The sequence below is a fragment of the Petaurus breviceps genome, unplaced genomic scaffold (assembly GCF_028583685.1).
Source record: "Petaurus breviceps papuanus isolate PSGF00001 unplaced genomic scaffold, PetGlider_PUasm1.0 176, whole genome shotgun sequence".
Lineage (NCBI taxonomy): Eukaryota > Metazoa > Chordata > Mammalia > Diprotodontia > Petauridae > Petaurus > Petaurus breviceps.
In genome coordinates, this window is record NW_027185771.1 from 11292917 (window position 1) to 11304113 (window position 11197).

Genomic DNA, 11197 nt, shown 5'->3' on the forward strand with positions numbered 1-11197 from the left:
AAGGAAGGAAGGAAGGAAGGAAGGAAGGAAGGAAGGAAGGAAGGAAGATACAGATGGCTCTGGAGGAGAAAGTGAGGTGGTGACCTTGCATAGCCCTCCCTTACTCAAATCAAAGTCAACTGCAAGTCATGTCATCATTTCCCTGATGCCATGGTCCTCTTTAAAAATGAAGGACAAACACAATCTGTGAATATGTGAAATACTCAACAGAGAAAAGACACTGAACTGAGAGATGAGGAAAGGCTTCCCAAAGAAGATGGGATTTTAGCTGGAATTTGAAGGAAGCCAGGGGACCCAAGAGATGAGGAGGGAGAGCATTCCAGGCATGGGAGACAGCTGGTGAACACAGAAGATAATCCTGTTCAAGGAACATCAAAGCAGCTGGTGTCACTGGACTGAGGAGTAGCTGGGTAGTGTAAGGTGTAAGAAGACTGGAAAGGTATGTAAGGTAATGAATGTGGCTACCCTCAACTTTCCACTGTCTGTAGAGGTGTGCTGAGTAACCCCAGAGAGGCAGCCTATAGGAAGGTAGATGTTGGGTCTGTCAGGTTTGGGGAGCTCCAAGGGGCATGTGACCTCGAAATGCTCCTCAAATTGGCTCCTCCTCTCCAGATGGTTGCCTATCTGATGGCCCAGATCTGCACCTGGGAAGAAGTTCCTTATCAGCTATTACCAACTGACCATGTTTAAGTCCATTTCTAACCTACACACTTCCTCTCTCCTGTGGCAGAGTCCCAGGTAAGCTCCTCCCCAGACTAGCTCTGACATGTTCCAGGGTCTGGTAGTAACTTCCTCAGCACTGATCTTGAGGTGTCCTTGGATCTTTTGATTGGCCCACCCTTTTCAAGATAGTGTCTGAGCCTCCCCCACTCCCAATTTGCATGGTGATATACCAAGTTCTTCCCTCCTACTCAAATGGATACAGGATCTCAGGATCAGAGGACTAGAGCTGGAAGTGACCCTAAATGCCATCATGTCCAAACCCTTCATTTTACAGATGAAGAAACTGAGTCCCAGGGACTCTGATTCACAGCAGCCCACATAGCTCATCCCACTTGGCCCACACCCTTCCATTTTTTTCATCTTCTTGGATGACTTTGCCCACTATGGTATGATAGGAAGAGTCTTGATTTGGGGGTCAAAGGACTTGTGTTCGAATCATGAACTGCTACTTAATAGCTGTACCTTTGACAAATCGCTTCTCACTTTTTCAATTAATAAACATCAAATTGCAATTCCTTGAGACTGACTTACTGATTCACAGCCTGGTTGTAATCTGCACAGGTGGAGGGAGTTCCCAATTGTAGTTCTCTTTTGTTGCTGTTCATTTCTTTCAGTCATGCCCAACCCTTTGGGGTTTTCTTGTCAAAGTTCCTGAGTGGTTTGTTGTTTCCTTCTCCAGCTCATTGTACAGATGAGGAAACTGGGGTTAAGTGATTTGCCCAAGGTCGCATGACTAGTCAGTGCCTGAGGCTGGATTTGAACTCATGAAGATGAGTCTTCTTGATTTCAAGCCCTAAACAGTATCCAAAATGACAGCAATGTCTATACAATGTCTTTTAGCTAATAGCTCTGGCGTGCTCAAACAAGGAATCACAGCACACCATGATTGACTGGAATCTTTTCTTGGAGATTCCCTTCCATCTATATTGCATTTATTTTGGATGTACAATTCTTGCATAGGGTCTCCCCTGTTAGAATGTGAGCTCCCTGAGTGCAGGGACTATGTTAGGTTTTTTTTATCTTTATAGCCCCAGAACTTTATCACAGTGCTTGGCATATAGTAAGCACCTAATAAATGATTGTTTACTGACTGACTGATTGACGAAAATCCTAAAGAGATGAATGCTGTACATTTTTGAGCAGTATCATCTCATCAAGCAGAGAGAAACAGCAGAGATTGTAAAACCAGCCAAAAGAGACTTGTTCTGCTTGGTCCCAGAGGGCAGATCCAAGTAAAACAAGTAGAAGTTAAAAGGAGAAAGATTTGGGGGTTCAATATAACAAAGAACTTTGCAACAGCTACAGCTATCTTGCTGGGGAGGTAGTAAGCTTCCTGACACTGAGAGTGTGCAAGTGTAGCATGGACAAAGTGAACTTCTACTGGGGCTTTTGCAGACAAGATTTGGGCATTGGCTAAGGGTTAAACTGGTTGACCTCAAAGGCTTTTTCCAACTCTGGGACTCTATGATATGGTCATTTATAACCTCTCTTGGTGTCAGGGAGCCATGGGTTCAAATCCTATGCCTCTCATATGTACTAGCTATATGACAATAGACAACAACTCAATGAAGGAAAGGAAAGGAAAGGAAAGGAAAGGAAAGGAAAGGAAAGGAAAGGAAAGGAAAGGAAAGGAAAGGAAAGGAAAGGAAAGGAAAGGAAAGGAAAGGAAAGGAAAGGAAAGGAAAGGAAAGGAAAGGAAACTACTAAGTCCTGCTGAGACTCTGAGATACCTACAACAGCTCGAAGGCCACAGGAATGTGAAGCTTGAAGATGCTACAACCACAAATGTGGGACACCTTCAGGAGTCTGTGGTCTGTTCATAATGTTCATAGATCTGACCAAGGCCCTTGATACTCTTGGTCATGACTGCTTTTGGAAAATTATGTCAAAATTTGGTCACCCAGAGAAGTTCATGAGTATTGTACATCAATTCCATGACAGCATGACAATGCTCTCGTGCTTTCCCAGTCACCAATGGAGTTAAACAAGGCTGTGTGCTTGCTCCCATGCTTTTTAGTATGATGTTTTCAGCCATGTTGTCAAATGATTTCAATGAGGATGAACATGGCATCAAGATCAGCTACCACACTGATGGTAAGTTCTTCAACCTGAAAAGGCTACAAGCCAAGATCAAAGTGGAGGGAGTGTTGTTGGTGCTTGATTTTCTGTTTGCAGATGATTGTGCCCTCAATGCAGCTTCTGATGCTGAGATGTAACAAAGTATGGATCAATTCTCTTGTGCTAATTTTGACCTAACAATTAACACCAAGAAAACTCAGGTGCTCCATCAGCCATCATCACACCATCCATACTTGGAACCATCAGTTACAGCAAATGGAAAAGTTCTGAATGCTATGGATAAGTTCACTTACCTTGGTCGTGTACTTTCCAGGGAGATATAGATACACACACACACACACACACACATTGATAATGAGGTTGATACACACATTGCCAGAGCTAGCTCAGTGTTTGGGAGACTTTGAAGGAAAGTATGGGAGAGAAGAGTTATTAGACTACCAGACTACCAGACTGAAGGTCTACAAAGTCATTGTGCTGACCTCATTGTCATATGCCTGTGAAACCTGAACCGTCTACCATCGTTATGCCAAGAGACTGAATCACTTTCATTTGAATTGTCTTAGGAAGATTCTGAAGATCACCTGGCAGGATAAGGTACCAGCTACTGAGGTCCTTACTCAAAGTGAAGTGCCAAGCATTCAAATTCTGCTTCAGAGAATTCAATTTTGATGGGCTGGCCACATTGCTTGAATGCAAAATGTACACTTTCCCCAAAGACTATTTTATGGAGAACTCACACAGGGCACACATTCACAATGTGGTCAGAAAAAGTGATACAAGGACACTCTCAAGGTCTCTTTAAATAACTTTGAAATTGATTATGTGACATGGGAGACAGTGGCACCCAGCATGGTGAGCCCACATCAGAGAAGGTGCTGTGCTCTTATGAGCAAAGTAGAATTGAAGTAGCTCAAAAGAAATTCAAGATACACAAATTTAGAGTATCCACCCCAAATGTTCACAGGGATTATTTGTGCCTGACCTGTGGTAGAGCATTCCAAGCTTGTATTGGTCTGATCAGCCACAATCAGACCCACTGTGACTTGGCGTTAGCATAGAGATGTCATTTTGGTCCTCTTTGAGAACAAAGGAAAACCAATGAGAGGATTACAGCAATTTACCACTTACTGTGCCATCTGGGCTCTCAGAAGTCTATGCATCTTTGTGCGCGCGCGTGAGCGCACACACACACACACACACACACACACACAGAGTAACCAAACAGCATCTTCTCATTTGGTTTAGAAGGGTTGCATTACATTACTACATTTTGTATTTAAATCCATAAAGCCAAGGATTGTTTTTGTTTGTTTGTTTACTAAACCAGGGATCTAAGATGGATATTGGGCAGGACACATTCCTTTGCCAAATACCAAGGACTGAGGACTGGGCCTATGCCCAGGCTGGGTAGGGTTAGGAGTCAGAAAAATCTCTAATAATACAACCTATCAGCTCTGCATAAAATATATATAGTCCTTCATTGCAGAAATGCACTCCTTGCATCTGCCTCTTTGGAAGGCAGCCTTTGCCATTCACATGTTTCTTATGATACCACCTCTGTGAAAGCTACAATTAACCATCGTCCTCTACAAGTTGAGAAGAGCCTTGGGAACTCTCTCCTAGCCCTATTCTCAATGTCCTTTCCTTTTCTACCCTAAATTTCTCTCCAGGTTTTTAAAGAGAAAACAATTAGCATTGGAAAATGTCGCCATTCTCATTTCTCTGTAGACATTCCAGGGGCTTCACAAAATGATGCTGATAATTATGATGTTGATAATGATGATGGTGATGATACATTATAATGCAGAGGTAACTTTGGCTTCCTGGGAGCTTTGCCAGGAGAGCTTAATTTATTTTTTTGTTTGTTTGCTGAATTAAACATCATAGTTTCAAAAGAAGTTCTGCTGTCTTTCCCTCCCACATCCTCTCTCCTCCCCCACTGACAAATCAATCTCATAACAAACCAGCATAATCAATCAAAATAAATTCCTGCATTGGTTATATCCAACACATATGTCTCACTCTGCATTCTGATTCCTTCACCTCTCTGTCAGGAGAAGGGTACCATGTTTCATCATGAGTCCTCCAGAATTGTGGTTGGTCATTATGGTAACCAGAGTTCTCTTCCAAAGTTGCTTGTCTTTACAATATTGTTGTCATTATATAAACTGTTCTCCTGGTACTGCTGACTTCTGTATGGTTCTGCATCCGTTCATGGAAGTTTTCTAGGTTTCTGTGAAACTATTCCCTTTGTCATTTCTTACAGCACAACAGTATTCCATCACATTCATATGCTATTGAGCCATATCCCAGTTCATGGGCACTCCCTTGATTTCTAATTCTTTGCCACTGCAAACAAAGTTGCTATAAATATTTTTGTATATTTGTATCCTTTTCCTCTTTCTTTAATCACTTTGGGATATATGTACCTAGTAGTGACACCACTGGACAAAAGTGATGGAGAGTTTAATACCTTGCTGGGCATAGTCACACAGTACCAAATGCTTCCCAGAATTGCCAGGTCACCGTTCTGCCAACAGTATATTAATGTCATTGTTTTCCCACATCGCCTTCAGTGTTTGTCATTTTTCTTTTTTGTTGTTGTTGGTGCTAACTTTGCCGGCCTGATAGATGTGAAGTGGAACCCCAGAGTTCCAAGGTTTGAACCTCAGAAAAGCACAATTTCTGGCAATCCCTACCAAATTTGGAAGGCTTCCAATATGAACACAGCAAAATGCTTCTTGTAAGGACATTAAAAGGCAAATCTTAATGAATTTGGAGAAGATCTTCCCCAGGCTAGTCACACAGTGATGAATTTTTCACTGACAAAACTCTTGAAGACCATGCTCTCTGTCGTTTCAATGAAGCAGTATAGAAGATACTGGACCTGACATAAGGAGTACCTAGGTACTAGGTACTAACCTCTGACACAATAACTGTACAAGTCATTAAACCTCTGAGTCTCAGTTTCCTAATCTATGAAATGGAAATTACAATACAAGGTTGTGAGTTTCAAGTGAAATAATCTACATAAACCACTTTGCAAAACTTAAAACACCAGAGAAATGTCAGGTTGAAGTATATACTTTTTATATGAGCATCCTATTACATTGTGTTATGTAATAAAAGATAACACTATGATAATCAATGACATTGCTACAGCTCTTTATGTGCTCTTTACTAAGCTATTTCACTGGGGTTACATAGCAAGTTTGTGAGATTTCTAATAGCACATGGATTTCATCTGAAAGTGCATGCAACATATCACATATATGATACCACCTCCTCAAGCCTTTCTATTTTCTCCCCTCCTCTCCTCACTGTACCCTTGAGGGGAAGGAGGGAAAGAAAAACAAATTTCTTATATCAAATATGTGTAATCAAGCAAACCAAATTCCTTCAAAGGCTGTATACAAATCATACATATACATTATACTATATATACTCACACACATATATAATTTGTATACACAAATATATGTATGTATATGTGTGTACATATGTATGTATCATTCTATACCATAAATCTAATACATCTCTCTGAAAAGGATAGCATGTATCATCATCTGTCCTCTGGAATCTTGGAGGATCTTTGTACATTAAGCATTGTACATGAGCATTGTTACAGTTTTCAAAGTTTCCTGTCTTTGCAATGCTGTTGTTACTATATAAAATATTCTTCTCAATTCATTCTTCATGAGTTTGTAAAAATCCTCAAAATTGTTCATTTTTATAATACTGAGGTCATCATCTAAATTATTTTTCTGGTTTTGCTGACTTCACACTGCATCAGTTCTTATAAGTCTCTCCAAATTTTTTTTGAAATTATCTACTTCCTAATTTCTTATAGCACGATAGTACTCCATCACATTCATGTATACTACAACTTATTCAGCTGTTCCTCGATTGATTGGCATCCTCTTAGTTTCTAGTATTTTTGCCACAACAAAAAAGAACTGCTGTAAATATTTTTGTATGTAAAGACCTTTTTCTCTTTATTTGATCTCTTCTGGGCATAGGTTTAGCAGTATTATAACTGATTCAAAGGGCATGTACTGTCTAGTAACTCTTTATGTATAATTCTAAATTGCTTTCCAGAATAATTGAACCTATTCACAGATCTACCAACAGTGCGTTAATATGCCTGTTTTCCCACAGCCTCTCCAACCCTTACCATTTACATTTTTTATCATCTTTACCCCTCTACATGGTATGAAGTAGAATCTCAGAATTCCTTCAACTTTCAATTTTCTAATTAATAGTGTTATGAAGCATTTTTTTAAATATGGCTGCAAATAGCCTGGGTTTCTTAGCTTGAAAACTGATTACTTACTAGACCATTTAACAACTGGGAAATGGCTCTTATTCTTGTAAATTTTAATTTATGCCTTATATATCTTGGAAATGAGAATTGTATGAGAAAAATTTCTCATAGATTTTTTTCATAATTGACTTTTGTTTCCCTTTTAATCTTAGTATTATCAGACTTGTTTCTGTCAAAACTTTTTGATTTTGTGTAATCAAAATTATCTTCTTTGACCTTCTCTATTCCTTGTTTGGCCATGAACTTTTCCCCTATAAATCTGATAGATTTTTTTCATATTTCTCTAATTTTTATGATGTAACTTTTTTATCTAGGTCACATATCCATTTAAAACTTAACTTTATATAAGGTATGAGATCTAAAGCTAATTTCTACCATGTAAATGTTATATTATCCCAGCAGTTTTTGTCAAATAGTGGCAAATAATTCTTATCCTACCAGCTAGGATCCCCATGTTTATCAAATACTGGGAAATTATATGCATTTGTTTCTGTATGCTATGTGTCCACTAACTGATCTCTCTATTATTTTAACTGATAATTAATAATTTTAATAATTACTACTTCAGAGTTTAGTTTGAAATCTGGCACGGCTAGGTCTTCTTTATTCCTGTTGCTTTTCCTTATTTCTCTTGAGATTCTTGGCCTTTTTTCCCCTCCAAAATAATTTTATTATTTTCTCTAGTTTTATAAAGCAATCTTTGATAGCTTAATTGATATGTCATCAAAATAAGTAAATTAATTTAAGTCATATTATTATTTTTATTCTATTACTTCATTCCACCCATGAGCAATTAATAAATTTCCAATTTTTTTGTTAGGATTTTGGTAAACAGTTGTATTTCTTATGTGTATCTGGGAAGGCAGATTCCCAAATATTTTATGCATTCTGTAGTCATTCTAAATGGAATTTCTCTTAATTTGCAACTGTCCAAATCTCCTGATTTATACATATAAAATATAAAATTGTATAAAATATATATTTATGTATGTATTGTAGAAAGAGATAATTCAAATTCACAAGAGTTTGAGCTAATACTGAGAATCAATTCTTCATCTTCAGTCATGTGTGAGTAGGACAATGAGTGCCAAGGCCTAAATAATATCCTTAGCCTCTAAGGATGGCTCCCAAGCCATTAGTGGGTGTGTTGTTTCACATCTGTAGGGAGATCAAAATCAAAGTTTTCCTCCCAACCCCCCCCCCAAAAAAAAAGGATTAACTCCTAATAACTTCATGGAGTAAATTAGGTTGCCCTATGAGTCAATGATTCTGTCCCATAAATCCTGGTCTTCTGACTCTAAACTTAGTCTTGCCTTAAATGGCAGTAGCATCTCCTTAGGATGTTGGAGATAAATTCAGATAAGTTCCCTGAAGGCAGGCACTGGTTTCCATTTCAGTCTTTGAATCTTCAGTGACTGGTGCAGTGCCTTTCATAGAATAATTTGTGTTTAATTAATTGAAAAGAATTAACTCTCTATCATTGGTCCTGATTCATAGGATCAGAGATTTTAAACTGATGGCCAACTCTTCCTTTTGTATATGTGAAAACCAAAGCAGGGAGAGGTTAAGGGACTTGGCCGAGGGGGTCCCACAGATGGTAAGTATTTAAGGCAGAATTTGAACTAAGATTTTCCAGAGTTCAAGTTCAACAAACCATCATATGCCACCTAGCTACTTCAGCAGAATTCTGTTCCTTAGGTCTATGACAGCCCTTTGAATCATTTGATAACAACAACCTTGTCTTCTTTTGTCTGAGCTAAATACCCCCCAAATTCCTTCAACCCATTCTCATAAGTTATGCTATCAAACTTCTTATCATCCTGGTCATATTCTTCTGGAGAAGCTAGATAGGGCAAATGGGTAGACCACTGGATCTCAAGTTAGAAGGCTCTGAGTTCAAATGTGACCCCAGACATTTACTAGTTGTGTGACCCGTGGAAATTCCTTAAGTTCTGTCTACCTCAATTTCCTCAACTGCAAAATGAGATTATATAGGAGCACCTCCCTCCCAGGATTGTTGTGAGAACCAAAGGAGATACTATTTGTAAGGCAATTAACACAAGATGTGGTACCATAGCAGGTGCTTAGTAAATGTTTGTTTTCTTCCTTCTTTCCTTCCTTCTTTCTCTGCTTCTTTCTTTACTTCCTTCCTTCTTTCCTTCCTTTCTTCCTTCATCTAGAAATCCATGTAGACACATCTTATCTCCCCTACAAACCATGAGAGAAGGCATCGGGTCTTAGACTTCCTCATAATCCCCAGTGCCAAGTAGAAAGGATTGCCTAGAGTAACTAAGAAACATTTGTTAACTTAACCATTTGCATCATTGGGTCATTTGTCTTGGTAGCATTAGCCCTCTTTATTCCCTGGGATCCATGAGAGAGGAAGCATTTTATCAGTTCCTAGGGTGTCTCTCTAGCTTGGGTATCCACCTGGTCAATGACATGAGACAGGGTTCCCAGCCCACTCTGAGGTTTCGGAGTTTGTCATCCAATTCCTTGCCAACACTTTCATTTTCCTGAGTTTCACTTGGCCCATAGATGTCAGAAAAGGGGAAAGAGGCCAAAAATAAGCTTAAAGAGGTGTTTGCATGACACGCTCTTCATGCTAAATAACTGTTTTATCAAGGGGAGTGCCAATTACTCAAAAACAGATGTTTCACTAGGTCCAAGCAGAAAGTTTTCCTTTAGAAAACTTTAATGCTTAAAGCCAAGCATCTTTGTAGCTTCTTATAACATCTAATAAAATCAACACACAACTCTCCTTGGGGCCCTAAATTCAGGTCCTAAAGCTAGGGTAGTGCAAAAAATTAAAAAAAAATTTAAAAATAAAAACAAAAACCACACATGTGCTTAGGGAATCAGCTTCCACCTCTGAAATCTACTATCTATGTGACCTGGGTCAAGTCATTTAACCCAAGTATCAATGGCCACCACATTCCCTTTCAGGTCTAAATCTATAACACTATGAACTGAGGCCAATGATCTAGATTCAATTCTCTTCAATGCAAAGAAGATTATTATATGAATGGCACTGTAGCAGTTACTAAGGATTCCAAAACCAAAATGAAACCAAATGCCTGCCCTCAAGGAGTGATACTGTAAATGCTGAAAGACAAATAAAGGACCCAGGATCTTTTGAGTGAAATCCACTAGGCATTGTTTGAATTTGGCCATAGGCAAGATTTTAGCTTCTATGACTCAGTTTTCTCAACCATAAAATGGAAATAATACAATCATTTAGTTATAGAGTTAAAAGACATCTTGAAGATCACTAAAATTTTCATTTGCCAAATGTAGAAACTGAAGCCCAGTGAGGGGAAATGACTTACCTGAACTCCCATGGTTAATAGGTGGCTGAGCTGGATCTAGAACCTGTCCCCCTGATTCCTGCTCTAATCTGAAGTTTCCTACTATGTCATTCTGTACTCTCCCTAATTACATCCTGAGCCAAGCAAGAATAAATCAAATAGGGTGGATTGATCAGAGGGGTGATGTAACCCTGAACAGCATGTGCCGAACAGAGCTTCAGTGTTTGGCACCAGTTAGCTGCTGATTGAATGATCCATAAACAGCATTCCTTGTGTTGGTGTCTGGGGGTTAACATAGCTCACAGCAACCACAGCAGCCTTTAGCCCCAACATACTCTGAGACAAAAACTGCCTCAACCTCTCTCCTCCCCAGCATGGAAGATTTGGGATTCACTTCCTCCTAAGCCTCTCTCTGTCTCTCCAAATTCAAAAGAGAAAGGCCTATGATATGAGTTGAACATTTTTGTAACTTGGAAAATTATTGTTACTAGTCGTAAACTCTCATTGGTTATCTCCCATCCCATTCCCAAACTGGGAGGTAACATCTCACCCCTTTGAGATTGGTCTCCCTTCTCTCAATCCTGCCCCAAGAATTCATAGTTAGAAAAACTCTTGTTAGATGTTCATCTAGGTTTCAATGACACTCAAATAGCATAGAAAGAAACAAGACAGTAGTTAAGTATATCATACATTCATCATGTAATTTTTTAAACTATCTAGCTTGTCAATGTTTTCTTCTGGCCTTTCCTTCTCATGCATA

General features: G+C 39.0%; 1 long non-coding RNA gene across 2 annotated transcripts in view; it reads right to left on the reverse strand.

The window, feature by feature from the left end:
- Window positions 1-10528, reverse strand: part of LOC138159590 (uncharacterized) — a 128422-nt gene extending 117894 nt beyond the window's left edge. For both annotated transcript variants that reach the window (XR_011167920.1, XR_011167919.1), the window contains exon 1: window positions 10459-10528. This is a non-coding gene — a long non-coding RNA (uncharacterized lncRNA). The remainder of the gene's footprint in view (window positions 1-10458) is intronic.
- Window positions 10529-11197: the final 669 nt, after the last annotated feature.